The sequence below is a fragment of the Python bivittatus genome, unplaced genomic scaffold, assembly GCF_059951505.1.
Source record: "Python bivittatus isolate LINGU-HERP-01145 unplaced genomic scaffold, Pbiv_v1 ctg000020_np1212, whole genome shotgun sequence".
NCBI lineage: Eukaryota > Metazoa > Chordata > Lepidosauria > Squamata > Pythonidae > Python > Python bivittatus.
Window position 1 is genome coordinate 32,224,765 of NW_028277030.1, and position 17,625 is coordinate 32,242,389.

Here is a 17,625-nt window from a genome sequence, read left to right on the forward strand (position 1 = left end):
AAAGGTAGCTCCAGCCCCTTTCCCTGACACCCTCCAGAGTCACCCAAGACCACCCCAATACCATGGATGGCAACCGGTGGGTTGTTTGTCCTGCTGGCTGGTGGTGTTATAGAAGGAGAATGAAGCCAAGGGAATCCATCAATCTGTATCCGGTTGTTAAATCGTAAGGATAACCTCATTAACATGGATGGGATATTGGTATGAGCAGTTCCTCTAGAAACTTCTGAAGCCTCCCGGTGTTCTTTAGGTTTTAATACTATGTGCAAATAAGGTGGTAACTTTACTTCAAGCTGCTTAATTTCAGTGACATCGAAGGAATGCATTTTACAAGGAATCACGATTTGCCTCTATCCTTTTTAGCTTTCAGCTTAGGAGAAAATATTTCTAAACATCAAAAACTGCTCAGAAATAGTTAAACATGCTAGCAGCAAATTGTTTATATTAGGTATTATTAGCTGAAAATTGGAACAGGAAATTCTTTTTTTGCAGCTGTCACTGAATCATCCCATTTCTATTTTTACTAGACAAGATTTATAATTTAACATTGATGCAGAACACAGCCTGCCTTTCATGTCAAGTCACCAAATTCATGAAAAGTCACACTTCTGTTTAGTCTCCTGTGCAACATTTAGTGCATGTCTCCATTTCATGTTTGGAGTCTGCCTCCATTTTAGCACAGATTGGAATGTTTTCTTCAGCTGATTCTTCCACAATCTCCAGCTTGTTTTCGGCGATGATGAGAAATCAACAACCGCAGGGACATTACTTCTCTAAGCAATAAAAGAAAAAAAAAAGCATTCCAGCTGAAAGATATGTAAACATGGGTAAGGGCAAAGCCTGCAGACCCACGTAGGGCAGCATTAATAACTGAAGTCCAAATAGCATCAACTTCCCATGGAGCACCCCATTAGGGAAACAAGCTGGTGACTTTTCTTCTAATAGCAAACCTGTTACTACATTGTTCTGTTTTGTTTTAGAAAAGTTCTTTTGGCAAGCTTCACAGCACACCAAAAGATATTGGCCCTGTTTATCATTCAAGTCAAAGAGTGTATACTGACATTTTGCTCCACACAGACCCAGAAAGAAAAGCTTTATGATGACTTCTTAACGTTACTATGATCCACTTACACATTGTGGCCTATCTGGATCTTGGCACGTGCATGGTATCACCACACAGATTAAACTATTTTGTCATTTTGGATATATGAGGAATTGTCCAGTTTGACTGCTACTTAGCACTGAAGCCTATTGGGAACCGAATGTGACCTCTCTAGTAATTTTTTTTTTAAATGGCAAGTTTTTTATAATAATACTTAAAGTAATAAAAACATACTACAATTTTTTAAAAATATATACACACTAAGACTGAAGCGCCTTTTTCAATTCTTTAATTGCAAAATCTTTATATGAAAATTCTACCCACTGGGGTACATAATTTATGTATTGTATGTTCTATACATCTTCCTGTCCCCAGTAATAGAAAGGTACCTTCAAGTTGTTTATTCACTTTTATGTGTGAAATTTCCAGTGTATTTCCAGCCAAAAAGCTGATTGATGCATGGAAAGTCAATGTTGGAAGCTGCATTTTATTTTGCTAGATTATTACTGTCCAGATCATTGTTATCCAAAACATTCAGTTCATTCTAACAAAAATGGATCTGTACTAGTATTCTCTTGGACCAAGAAACAACATATTTCAGAACAAATAAAACAGACAGAACTCAAGTATAGTAATTGAACTAATATAGCAACGAAAAGGAGCAGAAGCCAGGATATAAACCTGGTGGCCCCTTCAGTGGGAGGTGAATGTTAGTGTCATTAATAGAATCTCTGGATTAAACCAAGATCTTCAAAAAAAAAAGGAGAAAAAAAAACAGACAAAGATGCAAAAAGAAAATAACCCTTTCAAATGTAATGAAAACTAGAGTTCTTCTAAATGGATCACTTGCAAAGGTTCAGTTCAGTTGTACTTTTCAAGAGATGGGTTCAGATTTTTATGGCTCCCACCAAATCCTTTGCTCCATGCACGGCACATTCTTATTCACTCATTCATGCTTCAAACCTCCCAGTGAAAAATATTAAATATTCCAGGTAATAAAATAGATTATTATTTCTATGTTTGACCTAGTGCAAGGGAGTGTCACCTGGAAATGAGTGTCACCTGAAAATAGATTATTTCTATATGTCTGGCCTAGTGCAAGGGAATGTCCCCTTGAAATAATTCTGGGATCACTGCATTGCAGGTAATGCAAGGCACTTTCTCAAGTGATCTAGTTCGGCCTGAAGTTGTTTCTTTTCAGAGACAATCTTCTGCTTCTAGTTCCTTAGCTCCATCATGGTGTGCAACAGCTGTTCTGTAGTCAGACTGAGACTGCAGTGCTGGGCCTCTAAGCATCTGCACAAGTCTGCAGCACTTGCTGTTCCAGGTTTTGCTCATCTGTATGTTCTGGGTAAATCTCAAAGATTGCTTCAATCCCATTCCATTTTGGTCTGGGGTTCTCCTCCTCTTCTTCCTATGAGTCTGAGATCTTGTCATGTTCTGGAGGAATAAGTCCCTTATGCTGGGAATCTTTCTAGCCATTCTTCTATGGCAAAGACCCCCAGCTTGAAGTCTGCAATTCTGGAATGTTATAATGGATGGAAGCGTCCACTTTATAGTTCTGCTCCACCAAATGAACCACTGAATTACCTCTGTGTTTCTGTAACTCTTTCTGGGTGGACTACAAGATGGACTCATGGAACGGATGGGCAAACTCCTCAGCAAGGAATGGTTCCCACTGCTCGTTCTACCCATTCATACTGTGCGAGAGTGGAACAGGGACATCTTTTGGCAAAGAGCCCCAGACATAGTTCAGGATGCTCAGGTTTTTCTTGACCATGTGCCCATCATTCAACCTGGGCTTCTCAGCAGGAAGAGGAACCAGCTCTTTGGCTCTTGAAAACTCATGTGGCCTCAGATGGTTTGTTCTGCAGGACTCAGCTGTCTTCTGGGTTTCTAGCAGGGAAGCCGGAGCAACGCTGACTGGTTTATCTGAATCCAGTGCCGTTTGCTGCACTTACTAGGGCTGTCCTGTGGGAAGCTTTTAACTGATGATACTATGCAGAGATAGATAGACAGACAGATAGATAGATAGATAATAGATAGATAGATGAAAGAGGAAGGAAGGAAGGAAGGAAGGAAGGAAGGAAGGAAGGAAGGAAGGAAGGAAGGAAGGAAGAAAGGAAGAAAGGAAGAAAGGAAGAAAGGAAGAAAGAAAGAAAGAAAGAAAGAAAGAAAGAAAGAAAGAAAGAAAGAAAGAAAGAAAGAAAGAAAGAAAGAAAGAAAGAAAGAAAGAAAGAAAGGCATGAAGCATCTCTACCAGCTTTTCTTTATCTTTTTTCTCTTTTCTCCAGTAATATGAGTTAAATTGAAGGTGGTGAGGAACCTCTTCTTCACTTCAAAGTTGGGACTGTGGTTCATTTAATCAGGGCTGCAACATGTCGAGAGCACAGAATGGGGAAGGCATGGGACATGTATTTTGGATGGTTGGTGGGGAGGGGCTGCATTCCCACAACTTTCTCCATCTTTTCCTCCATTTCTGAATCAGCAGCTCCTTCTTCTGTTACTGAATAGTCAGCCAAAATGCTGTAGGAACTCCAGCTTCTCAGAGGAAGTGTCCAACTTCAACAGTGGCTGCTCAGCAACACAGTGTAGATGGGCTTGTAATTCCATTTCATTGCTCTCATCATAGAAATCATCCAGATCATAGTAATAACCTGTGTACACAAGCAGAGCAGATGTGAAGTCTGATGGCAACTGAAAACCTCATATTGACATTTGTCAAGATGCCATCTTCTCCCTTGAAAAACCCAGGCAATGTCACAAGAAGCATTTGCATCCCGCCATGATGGATGTTCTCAGGGAAGAGTTCAATTAATTCTCTTCTTTTAAAAAATATTTTTATTAAAAGTGTTCAGATACAATAGTAAAAGCAAATACAAACTAAACTAAGTAAAAGAAGAAAATATAGAAAAAAAGGGTAGAGTACAAAGAAAAGGAAAGGAAAAAAGAAAAAGAAGAAAGTGAGAAAAAAGAAAAATATTTAAAGAAGTGACTTTTGATCTTCATCCATAAATCATCGACGTTTCTGTCCTGATGTCAGCAAAAAATCCATAAAGGGATACCAGAGCTTTCTAAAAATATGTCTTATTTTAACCCTGATCAAACAAACCAATTTTATATTCCTTCCTTTTGTTTCAGCAATCTTGATCTTTGACTCATTCAGATGTTGTCGTACAATTTTATCTCTCTTCAATTTTTCTTTTTCCCTTCCCAAAAGCTTGTTTGAGGCTTTAGTAAACCTTTTTTTGTAAATCCAGTAAAATGTATTATCCAGGTCATTCTCTTGACTTATCATTTGTATTTCCACTTTAATTTTCAAGGCTTTAACCAACTGCTTTTGTAAATCCAGTGAAAAATACTCATCCAGATTGTTCCCTTGGCTAGTCCTCTGCATTTCCATTTTGTCTTCTCTAATCCACATTTTAAAATTTTTTTCCAGTATTTCTGCCATTTCTTTTTATTCTAATATTTCTACATCAGGCAGAATTTCTTTCATCTGTTTATCCTGTAAGTCTTTTAAGGTGTTCTCTTTCCCAGTCATTACTATGCTAAATTCTTTTCAAAATAATCCACCCATAGAAGCAGAGGTTATTGCTGATACTGAAGCTGATAACTTCTGACCCCATTCTTCAAAAAATCTCCTGGAATATTTTGAATTCCATAATGTTTTCTGTCATTTTGTACATTCCTGTAATAACTGAGAACAAAAGGCAAATTTCACCTCCCCCCCTTTCCTGGAAACTTTAGTTCCCCCTAGTATCCAATTTCTAAAAACATGAAGTCTCAAGTTTCTGTTATGAGTTGGAGTAGACTAAACAATTTAGTTCCCATGAAATTAATTAATTAATTTCCAAAATCTTCCATGGGACCTGTCTACTCACTGGTCCTTTGGTCTTAGCCACAGTCATCGTCTCCACTCAGTCGGAGACGTGCTAGTCCACCATTCCTCACCCAGAAATCGGAAGGGCTGAATTAATTCTCATTGCTGTTCTAGGTTCACAGAAGGGCAGGGGCAGCCAGGACAGTTGGGCCTGTTATGCAGGAAAGAGATTGCTCTGCAGTGTGGTAACTACACATCGGCAAAGACAAATGCAGAATCTGAGCCAGTGGTTTTTTGCCTGGGGAAACACCCAGTTCCTGCAAGGGAGAAATTATGCAAAACAGAATCAGATCTGATGAGAAGGAAGTAATGAAAGGAAAAGCTCAGAGGAAAATAGGAGACAGCCAGCTGTTTGCATCCCATGCTGATAAACAGGAGTTGGCAGCTAGGACTGTCCTCATACTTGGATGGTCATGTTCTTCTGCAGGATGGCAGGCTCTGTCCTGCTGAACCAGAAGAGACTGTGACCTCGATGAGCAAAACAAATCCACTGGGAAAAATTTTTGAATCAATTGTTCACATTTTCCTCCATTATCCTTTCTATTGAAATTGCTACCAAGTTTTAATTATACCACCCTTAACCTCCAGGCATTATTCTTTTATCAGATACCTCAGAAATTACTTCCAAGAAAATGGCTAAATTTTATTTAGTTGCCATTGTTATTTGACATTAGTATAACTTCCCCTGCCCAGAATTCTGTGGACACCATACAGTTACTTGTCAATTCATTTATTTTCTTATGATTCACAAATCTAAGCAATAACCATTGAAAATAAAGACATTTACATTCATCTATCCCAAGGCCATTCCTCCAGTAATAAAATTATATTTACCCCTTGAATTATCTCTGAAAGAGTTTAATTTCTTTAAACAATTACTGAGTCATATTTAAACATTTTAGCACTTGTGTATTTTGTAAGTTCTAGTAATTTTGCAATCTCTGCTTAATACTCTTTATAGTATACCAAAATGCCTTTTAGACTTTTTCTAAAAGTGTATTTCTTATTTATAGATATATGTGGATTGGAACCTGAAATTATCTTGCATTATTATACTGTTTTATAATCATGTATATATGTGTGTATATATGTAAAAAATGTAAACGTGTTTCTAGTTATGTTTCTCTGAGTAAGGAATTCTTGTTATGATGCCAGTCTGTTCCCTGTTGGTGATTATATGCCTATAGGATTAATACCTTGACTGGAGGCAGAAGATTTAAGGATGCGTGTTGCCGTGCCTCCTTATCTCTCTCCCTCATTCTGCAATAAAGTACAAGGTCAGCTTGTTAGAACAACAATTAGAGCCTTGACACCTCTTGTATATCAAAGCTGCTATGGTGTATCCAAAGCACGTATCTGCAATGTCTTCCCACCATGAGTAATACCCATGTCTCCCTTACAGTTATCTTGTATCCTTATCAACAAGTGCTAAAATGTTTAAATATTATTCCTCTATTGGGGTCTCTTATTGTGTATGCATGCTCAAACTGTCTTTCAGCAACATTTTACATATCAATGGAACTTTGGAGTTCTTGCTCTTGACTCATCTGGGTGCAACAGGTCAGTGATCCACTGTACCTTGCTACCATTGGAAAATAAAATTATCGTTTAGATTCTCTCCGGCTGTTGGCATTTATTGAGTGAATTTTCCACCACATTTCACAGTGTGGTCAGTTGGAAGTGAAGCTTTAATACAGGAAGTTGCTGCAGAGGAGGCACCCCTGGCTCCACGGAGATGGGGCCCTTAGAGTAACTACTGCCCAACCCTGGACTGTGTGTTCCTTGTTTTTACTTCCCACTGCTGACCAGGGCTATCCACTAATAAATCTCAGCTACCCCCAGCTACACCATTGTGATGTCACTGGAAAGCAAGGAGATTGATGGAGAGAGTGCCCCAGCAGACTATAACTGCTTGTGAGTGTGTGTATAACCTGTTCACCAAGGCTGCCTACAAAATGCTTACTGGCTAAATCAGTTTAAGTTGGCCTAAAAAGTAAGAGGGGCAGAGAGCTGTGCATCCCTGAACAGGCTGTGAGTTCCAGATGATAGGGCCTGTGGAATCAAAACGCAGGACACAAAGGCAAAATAATCAAGACTTCACTGCAGTGTTTATTAGGCCGTACATACTGGAGGGGGACCCCACTAAAGGTTAGTGGGAGACGCTCCCCTGTAGGCAAAATGGATCCCCTGATATTTATATAGCTCTACAAGAAAGGGGAAGGGAAAAGAACACATACATATACATATTCATATGAGCAATACTTCTCAAGTTACTTTCTGTCCCTGTTCTTGGCTGCTATCTGTAAGGATGGGACAACTGCTATCTATAAGGAAAGCAATTGTGTCAGAGGGGAAGAAAAAAATCGTTCAAGGTGCCAACTGCCAGGAAGAAGGCATCCTCCCTTACGTTGCTATGGGGATGTTTGTGATGAGGGGTTTACAATCAGTCTAGTTCATGTCAGCTTCAAGGGTGCTGCACGTTCCTTTATGTTTCAATTTTATTAAGGCGATCCCATACATCTGAGGCCTCTAAAAATTTGCTTCTTTCACCCAAAGGTTCACCCAAAGATATATTTTCCTCACAGGCCTAAGTCAACCGTACTGTACTAATTTTTTCACTACGGCACAGGGATCTTTTCTCTAGAACAGTGTTTCTCAATCTCAGCATCTTTAAGATGTGTGGACTTCAACTCCCAGAATTCCCCAGCCAGCATGGCTGGCTGGGTAATTCTGGGAGTTCAAGTCCACACATCTTAAAGCTGCCAAGGTTAAGAAACACTGCCCCAGAGGGTCCCTTGCCTCCACGATGTTACAAAAGCACAGAGAAGAGGCAATTGAATATTTGTCAAAATGCCATTAGTGGACAATTGGCAATTATCTGGCTTACACACGTCTGAGATGGAGAAATTAGCATTCTTCTGGAAAATGTTGATAGAAAAGAAAGTCAAACGTATTATATTTACTCTTTTTTGAGATACGGCTGTTATTTTTTGTTTATTTTTACTGAACTGTGATTAACAAAGATTATTAAGTAACTGAATAATATAAAACTGTGATACATAGAGGGGAAAAATTATAATCCACTAAACAATAAATAGACATAATATATGTGCTGATATTCCTTGTACATCCAAAGTGTTGCTAACAGTAGATCTGTTGCAATTAAGATAAAATATAAAGTCTGTTTTATTTCTTGTGCTCTTGATAGAATCTCCCAGATGTCTGACATTTAGAAAAATAACTTTGCATTGCTCACTTATTGCCTGCTTATTTTTCTTTAATCTCTACCTATTTTCTCAGCACCAGTAATGGTTTCATGCATCCCAGGAATTTTTGAAAACTTGTTACATACAAAATCTTTCAATATGTTACCTGATGTTGTAAACAACATAAATTAAATTTTCTGTTCTTTTTTCCTACATTATTTCCCCTTTCCTTCCTCCTTCCCTTATCCCTCCCTTAGCCCACTTGCCTCACTCCCACACCATCTCCCAACTTTCTAATTCCATTTAGAGCAGTTACAAAGAAAACACAGAGGATCCTTTTATGATCCTCTCCATGGCCTAAGAGGATGGTGGTGATCTACTGAGATTTCTTCTCCCCCTCCCTAGCCAATAAGCTTCCGAAATTATTTTCGATAACTCATTAGCCATAGTTTAATTTACATGTTTCTTCTATCTATATTTTTAGTTTTTTAAACAGATCTATCTAGATCCTCCACCACCACCCCCTTGTCCCCCTTGCTCTAGATCTACAGGATCAAAAGGAGTTAATACTGCCAGTATATTTTCATTTGCTCTGCAGGTGGGTGCGCCATTCTTACCTGATCTTCAGCTTGTACCTGGGCCTAATTTCCAGAGTTCCAAGGACAGCTTATATATTGCTACTGTGCTAGAGAACTCCGCCAATAGGCTGTGCATTTCAGGTAAAGGTGAAGAAACTTTTCTTCCTTGTGGTAGGAAAACAATTAGCCTGAATGAAAACGCCCACTCAGTCTGCAAATGTTTTTCCATCAGTGGTTTAAATTCCTTTCTTTGCTGCAGAATAGCCATGCGGATGTCATGGGAGAAGGACCCTCTCTCACCATCTCACTTCATCTCCGCCGGCTCACACAATTTTCTCATAATTTTGTCTTTTGTGTTTGAGTTAACAAATCTAACTAAGGTATCTCTAGGTTTCCGCATATTCCTAGGAGAATAAACCCAGTGAGCACATTCAATACCTTTATCTATTAAATGCCAATTGGCAATCAGGTCCTTAATCTTAGAAATAAGATAGGCAGACAAATCAGAACTCTCTGGCATGCCTTTAATCCTTAAATTGTTTCTCCCATTATCATCTTGCATATCTGCCAGCACAATCTTAATTTTAGAAATATTCTTTCGAGCCTTGCTTTTCATAAGAGCATTATTCGTATCCGTATCATAAGCTTTGCTGGCTGATGAAGTTATAACTGCTCTCTGGTGTAATATTTCCTTAAATTGTTTACTCATTGGCTTTGATATACCTGCCTTTAGTTATTCACACAGCATGTTTATGCCGTTCTGCCTTCAGTTCTTTTTGAATTGTTTTATGAGATGTCCACTTAGGTCAGCATCAGGCACCCGTCTGCATCTACAGGCAGCGCTTTCTTCCTCCAATGTATCTTTTTCAGTTTAGTTCAAAGTTTATTTCGGTCAGAAACCAGTATAGAACAAAACATTGAACGAACTGCTTAAAAGTAAAAGAGGAAGGCCAAATATAAAACACAAGCTAAAAGGATGCTACTGAGTATTATCACCGCTATTACTACTAGTATAAATTGTGTCTCTAAAGCTAAAGAACAGAGTCCAAAACCAAAACATAAGACTAAAATTCTAAGACAGAAGTAGGCAAAAGATAAAATCAATCTATATATTTATTTAGTGTTATTCAAGGGTTAGTCACAGTTGTACTACACTAAGGAATGTAGGGTTTAGTTGGCTTGGATCTTATCTTTGATCTTTGAGTAGAATTTGATTTGATCTTATCTTGCTGGCAGCATAACAGAATTTGACAATTGATCCGAAATAAGAGTTTGTATATAGAAAATATCAGAATAATTTGGGTATTTTACCAGATGGGAAAGAAAACAGAGTCTAATATAGTATCTGTATAAAAACAACAGTACAGTAAAATATGGGCTATAGATTTTACAGCACCTGTATCACATGGACATAGCTGAGCACATCAATTTTTTTGTATTTGCCTTCTGGAATTTTTGAAGACACAACATTAGATTGAGACACAGCTAAGGCTCTTCTCAGCTTAGTATCTCACTGGTCAGAAAATATAAGGAAATGTTCCTGGGCAGTAGAGACTGGTCTTGTGGTCTTTCCACATCCAGAACATGTTGTGTTAGAATTCTCTTGGCTTGTTCATACCCCAAGGGGAGGAGAGTCTCCTATGAAAAGCCATAAAAGTGTAATTTGTCTAGGAAATATCTCTTCCCCCAGCACTAAAATTGTCTGCTAATCTCAGGAGGGAGGTCAATCCTGTGGGGAAAAAAATTAACTTCGGCCAATAAATAACGAAGATTAGCCAGATTTTTGACTCAGTCTTAATTTATCCCATTTCGCAGTGGAAAGCAACATCAGAGACACAACATGGTACCTGGAAGATATTATTTTAAGAATTTGGACTGCATGATTTCTAGTTTTGAATAATTGTCATAAGGACCAAGTTGTGTGCCATACAAGAGCTGCACATGCTTTGGCTGTAAATAGCTTTAGGGTAGCTGGAATAACGAAAGCACCTCTTGTTCTATTAAAAAAAAAAAATGCAGTTGCTGAAGCTGTTCTTTGAGCATTCTGAACTACATAATCCAGATGTGTGTTTCTCCCACCTGAGACCTGGAAGACCATTCCAAGGTATATGAAGACTGTAATTTGTTCAATTCTGTGTCCATTTCATTAGTTAGTACTAGAGTCTCAGGTCTGGAGGTGCCAATGTACCTATGGGTATTTTTTACACCACTAGACTTTCTGATCTGATTGTTTACATTTTTAAAAAAGCAACTTTTAATGAAAAACACAGCTGGTCAGCTGGAAAGCATAGCACCAACTACCAGCATCATTTTTATTCCAAGAATTCCTTTCGAACTAATATAGATCCCATAACCTTTCTTAGAAAATAACAGTTAAGAGTGGGTATTGCCCCGTATTTTATTGGAAGTGTGTCCTGTCAAGGCTTCATTCGAGGTGCAGCAAATAAACGTTCTTTCTCTGCCTTGCATTCCCAAGCAGACACAAGAAGGTTAGATAAGTCACTGCCCAGAGTTGCTCTTGAGTGAGATGGGCAGTGATTAAATTTGAAATATAAAATAAAATAAAAATAAATAAGTAGATTGGTTGCAAAGAGTTAGGAACCTACGCACAGATCCAAAGAAATGCTCCATCTAACAGAATCCTGGAATCCTGCCCTCTATTTGAGTTAGTCCCAAGATTGAAATTCTGAGCATTCTCCTCACACCAGGAAAATATGGATTGGAGGTAAGGGGGCACCAATAGTGTGCCCACATTTGTTCCATCCTCTTAGTGCTTCCTTATCTCAAAGAAGTATTTTTCTAGGCTAGCACAGTATGAGACCAGGAAAATATGAAGCTTCTTTAAGGAGGTGTCAACAGATGCGGTGTGTGCACCCAGGCCTGCCTTGAAGCACGCTTTCCGCTTCGGAGAAGCACTGCATGTTTTTATTGGTTATGCAGGCTCCAAAGAAGAGCTTTTACCTGGTCCATATGGACAGTGGGATTTTCAAAGTGAGTGAATTTTCCAAATGAAGAACCAGAAAAGCATCTAAGAGCCTGAAAAACATGATTCGTAAAGCACATGAAGAGTGAGGGAGAATTCACCCAACCCTAACAGAACTTATTTAAATTACAGTGCATTGTATCATATGTCTACGCTTCATATTTTCTGCTTGCCTTTGAGTTAGCAGTCACCTGATTGATGGAGTTATCAACATAGTCTTCAGGCATGCTGTGAAATTAGCATAATAATCCAAGTCCAGAGGGGAATTGCCCATTTTGGAGCTCCATCGGTCATTAGGCTGATTATAAATCTTTCCTGAGACTGGTCAGTAGAGAAGGCTTTGTGCCAGTTACAGCAGTTAAATGCTCTCTCTGTTCTGCATTCCCAAGCAGACAGAAATTGGTTAGATAGGTAAATATATTACAGAGAATTATGAAGCTATACAATGAAATATGTCCTTTAACAGAATCCAGGAATCCTGACCTATCAAAATGTTGGTCAAGGTTTGAATACTGGATTCAGAGTCAGGAATTCTGGCTTATAAGTACAGTTTGTTAGTCCAAGGTCTGCTCCTCCTACCTCTTTGAATCAATGGCAGGTAGCTACTCTTTTCTTTCCCAACTTCGAATATTTCTGCTGTTTCTCCCTTGATAATAAAATGACTTTCTCTGTCATAAGCATGAGAGATTTCCACCTCAGTAACATGAACCATTAGATGCCAATCTGCTCAGGAAAAAAAAGAAAGAGAAACAAGCAGGAATAGTCAAGCAAGGATGTTCTGCCATACAGCAAGATAAAGGGGGTGGGAAGTAGCATTTTAGGAAGTGTTTTGTAACTGGCAATGTCCCCTCAGATACCGTTTTGTGAGAGTACTCTGAATAAGATTTCAAAATTCCAGCTGTGTCAGCCAGGACCAAAGGGTTCGGAACCCCATGGGTTAATATGCTGGATATAGAAATTATTTGGCTTCATTTTAATAATAATACAAATCATAACAAATCACATTTACCCTTATCTCCCCTGTAATAGATCCAACGCTGTTTCAGTCATCTAATATTTCCAGTTGAATGAAATTGCCCATTATAGAAAATAGAAGGTTACCCAAAAGCATGTCATTAGGAGAATTTGAAGTAGATTCTGATTATGAGATGTCTTGGGTAACTTAGACTCCCATAACTTTACTAAATTTTAAAAAAAAAGGTTGCATTCTATAACATGTGCAAAAATTCCATTTTATATCAGGTATTTGATGGCATCTAACGCTGAAATCCCTGGTAGGCAGTAATTCAGAGACAATGTAATCGTAGGGCAGACCCTGCTTTACAGCAGAATTTTGTTTTCCTTCATTATGTCTGCTTTATTCCTCCATCACATTTGGCATCCAAAAATGTTTTTCACCTGACAGAGTCTCTTCATCTTGTAAGAGAAAAATTATTGCTGAGAGCTACCTTCTGTTCTCAGGGGAAACCAACATGGAAGCTGTTCAATAGATGTAAGTGCATCATGCTGAAGATCAAGGGAAAGGGATGGATTAGAGAAGGGGGATGACGCTGTCCATCTTACTCATTCGATTAGCCTGCTGGCAGCTGCCTATTTTGAGGTGAAAAATAAGGGCTTTATACATAACTAGAAAATATATATACATACAGTATGTGTATATCCAAATATATAGATTTATATCTAGAGCTCTCTATGGATGCATAAAGACATGGGGTTGCTGACATTTTGGTGCTTGGGCATACCCTGCCCCATCATCAAGAGATTTTTGCAGGATCTCAGAGGAGCTTTTAGTGAGCCTTTGTGTGTGCGTGCGTGTGTGTGCGCCGAGTCAGTGTTGACTCCTGGCGACTGCCTGGACAAGTCCCTGCAGTTTTCTTGACAAGGTTTTTCTGAAGTGGTTTGCCCTTGCCTGCTTCCCAGGGCTGAGAGAGAGGGACTGGCCCAAGGTCACCCAGCTGGCCTTGTGCCCAAGGTGGGACTAGAACTCGCAGTCTCCTGGTTTCCAGCCTGATGCCTTAACCACTACACCAAACTGGCTCAATTTTAGTGAGACAACCAAACTCTTATGAGATTGCAGCTATTTTTCTCTATCACTGGTGGGGGAATCTTTCGGGATCTTGGCAGACGTCCTGGCACCCGAATATGCTGCATTGTGTACTCCTGATATACAGATTAATTCTTTCCTGCATTCCAAATCATAATGCTCTATTAGTACCAAGATTCAGAAGACTGTTTGTCCTATTGTTAATTATGATATAAATAACTACACTCATACAAGTTAATGGACTTGAATAATGTTCATGTATTCATCGAGAGAGGCTGGGCCCATATAATTTTTATAAGGGGCCACTGTATCTCTTAAATGCAACCCATGTATACTGTACACTCTGTACTACACACTTCTCTCAAACGTCCAGTTGTTTCTCTGTTTATAATCTGTTGATAAAGTTGCTTCAATCTGGATCATTCCTTATTATGAGCAGCCATACACCCTCCTTGTTCGGGGGTCTGTTCCTTTATTATCATTTCATTCTGCTGCTGCCTTTCAACCCCGTTGAAGTTTAGAAATTCTTTTAAATCTCTAAGGCAACATAACCAGGTGGAATATGGGGAAGACATAGGATAGCAAAGACACTTGGTTAACATAGGAACAAAGGAACTCATTAGCATTTATTAAAAATTTTTTATAAAGGTGTTGTAAAAGAGTTCACTTTTTTCTACAAATTATCAATATCTGGCCACGTTAGCCTACCTAAATTGGTCCTAAAATTATTCCTAAATTTGTTCCCCTGACAGAGGAAATCATTACCAGGCTTGGACTCTGAACATCCCTTAGACCTGTTCTTCCACCTGCCCTTCTCAAAACCTTCTCTCCTAGTTCCCTTCTCCTGCTGGAATATAACCTGGGAGGAGACACCCAGGGTTGCCATCCTTTGATTGGCTATTTCATCATTCAATCATCACTCCTGTATCCCCTTGTAAAAGTATAACCCTATATTGGCTGGATTCACACATCATGCTAAGCTATAAGGTGGCTTGTTTGCCCTTGGCTTAGCTTGGCCATCGTGGTATATAAACCATAGCTGGTATCTTTGTGTCAGAGTATAATGGGCACAGAGGTGGCCCCTTAGGATCATGGAGAACTTGCTTTTTCAGCTGGAAGGAGGATTTGATGGCCCTCTCAAGTGCCATTTCCCCAGTGACTGCTGCTCCCCAAACCACACACTCAGCACAGTGTAGTAGCTGTACCTGGTGATGAGCCAGGCAGTCAGAGTGGTAAACTTCATCCCAGTCCACCCCAATCTGCTCCTGAAAATGTCAGCTTCATTTCATCTCATGCTATAGCCAGCCCTGCTTAGTTTTGTATCTTGATAAATCTAGTTGTAAACCCTTCAACAAATCATGGCCTTATGTGATGTATGAACCCAACAACTAATTTGTGCCTTTGATATGATTTTCCCCAGCAAACTCTTGAGGAATGCCTTGACATTTCTAGCAGCTTCAAGCAGCTGCTCTTGAACCAATTCCAGTATCTTTCTGAAAAGGTTACCACCTGATCGGATCAGAGTGAGTGAGGGCTGTATTCTTAAAAAGATAATAAAAACAGGCTTAGTGCTAGGAACTAGACAAATTTACCATCTAGCACTCATGAATTAACTTAGCAAAGCATTGAATCATCTTTTCTTTCTCCAGGGAAAGATGACACTTAGGCTCCATCAGATCCCTTAACAGACTGTGTTTGCAAGCTGGCAGATGCTCTGTGGTTGCAGAAATCCCTTCATGGCTGATTCTGGGATATCACCCCATAAAAGCCTTGCAAACCTTAGGGCACTTTGTTCTCTGCAAATATAAGAATGGACAGAAAACTCACCTTATTTTATAAAATATATTATCCAAAGGCAGCTTCTTAAAATACTTTCTGTGGACTCAGCTACAACTTTTGCTAATAGAAAGAAAAGTGAGAATAGCTAATAACACCCCAGGTCTATCAGTGATAGTTCTGAATAAGTGATTTACCAAGAATGCATGGAAACCTTATTACTAGATGACTTGGTTCCCTGCTTTATCTGGAATAGTGATAAGGAGAACTTTACAGCACATCAGGAGCAAATACATGGAGAAGTGATCTTACTATCAAGGAAGGGCATACTAATTTTGATTCTGTCCACCCACCTCTCCCATGGTGGATGACAGAGAATTAGGAATGAACATCAGTATCTTCTGCTGGCAGGGATGAGTACCACTAACATAAGAGGGAAAAGAAGGGACTTCCAATAGAATGGGAGATTCTGGCAGGGTGAATAAACTAACTTTGAATCCCTGTAGGGAAAATCATTCCATCCCAGATAGACTGAAGCAGAACTTACCTACCATCTTTGCAATCCTGCAGCTGACATAGCTGGTCTCCACCCTCAAATGTTAACAATGAGGGAGAATCATGGATACAAAGATGGGATTGTTGTAAAGTAGGGAAAAAAACAGGGAGTTTGGCCTGAACAGGGTGGACCACTATCTCCTCCTGTTTTAAGCACGCATTATATATCCTGAAGGAGAACAATGCTCCATATCACACTCCATATTCCTTGCCCTAACCTTTTGGAATCTATCGTTGGTTGGCTGTACTGGCTGCGGTTTGTAGGATATGGGAATTGGCCTCAGTTCTTGGGAAAATCCTTTATATAATCCTAAACCATAAGCACTAGGACCTGGGGACCTTGGAGGAATCTTGCAGAGATCAAAATTGCTGTTGTTGTTTTCCTTTCTTTGTTTAATGTGGAAAGATTCAGCTCCTTTTACCGAATGGCATCTTTATAGAGTTGGTTTAATCAAATTGCTTACAGGCAGTGTATGGGAAGATGGTTTTTAAAACCTTAGGAACATTTTTAAATGTCATAATTAGCAGCTCAACCTGAACACTGCTTTGTATTCAATGCCATAGCATTGCAGCAAGAGATTTTGGGCTAAAACCTGCATACAATTACATTTATCCAATTTACTAGGAATGACTATTGTGTTCAGCAAAGCTCATTAAAAATGAGGCATCCTTTCAGTTTGAAGTGGCTGGATTTAGAATGCGTTATAAGAAGTCTGGTCTCCATTTCATGCAACATATTTTCTGATTACATGTTCACTAAGTTCATGTCTGAAAGGGAATTATATCTCAGCCATAAGAGAGTCAAAAATCTCTTCCTTGTTTGTATAACTGCCTGGCCACATTCAAGACATCTATATCCCTTCAGAACAATGTTTTGGATTATAGCTCTTCTTTTTTGAGCCTTTCCTACCAGCAACCCAAAGACAACCACCACAGATAATGGCTATCCATGTAAGTCTTCTGATGTGCATTCTTAAACAGAAAAGTAGTGTGAACTGAACAGTATAATCATCATCATATCTTATAATTTTCATGCATAGTAAAATATTTAGTGTCTTTTTGCTGTGGGTACTTTCCATAATATGGGATGCACAAAATAAATAGAAGTTGTGTGTCCAGGAGATGCTGAAACATCAACTGTTCTACATGACTAGAACAATGCAAGGTAACCCTTCTGCACAAGCAATGCAGGAGAAAGATCCTTAATCAATCCTTTAATTCATTCTACTTTTGTTCTTTTGTTTCCCACAAGGCCAAGCTGTTTTCTATCATTTTCAAATCAAAATTCATGTGGTCTTCCAGTGATCTTCAATTCACTTTCCCACATCAGTGCCCTAGTTGCAACTCTACATTCATGTAGGTGGAAGCCCCACCAAACACCCAAGGACTTGTTTCCAAATCTGTAAACTGTGATAGTATTGCATTATTGAGAGCTAGTTTGGCGTAGTGGTTAAGGCATCAGGCTAGAAACCGGGAGACCACGAGTTCTAGTCCCACCTTA

At 39.1% G+C, this 17,625-nt stretch overlaps 1 pseudogene across 1 annotated transcript in view; it reads right to left on the reverse strand.

Moving 5' to 3' along the window:
* Positions 1-1,377: 1,377 nt before the first annotated feature.
* LOC103054263 (genetic suppressor element 1 pseudogene) overlaps positions 1,378-17,625 on the reverse strand; it is a 37,486-nt pseudogene continuing 21,238 nt past the window's right edge. Inside the window, exon 2 of the transcript XR_015795473.1 lies at positions 1,378-3,756. The product of XR_015795473.1 is annotated as a genetic suppressor element 1 pseudogene (transcript). The remainder of the gene's footprint in view (positions 3,757-17,625) is intronic.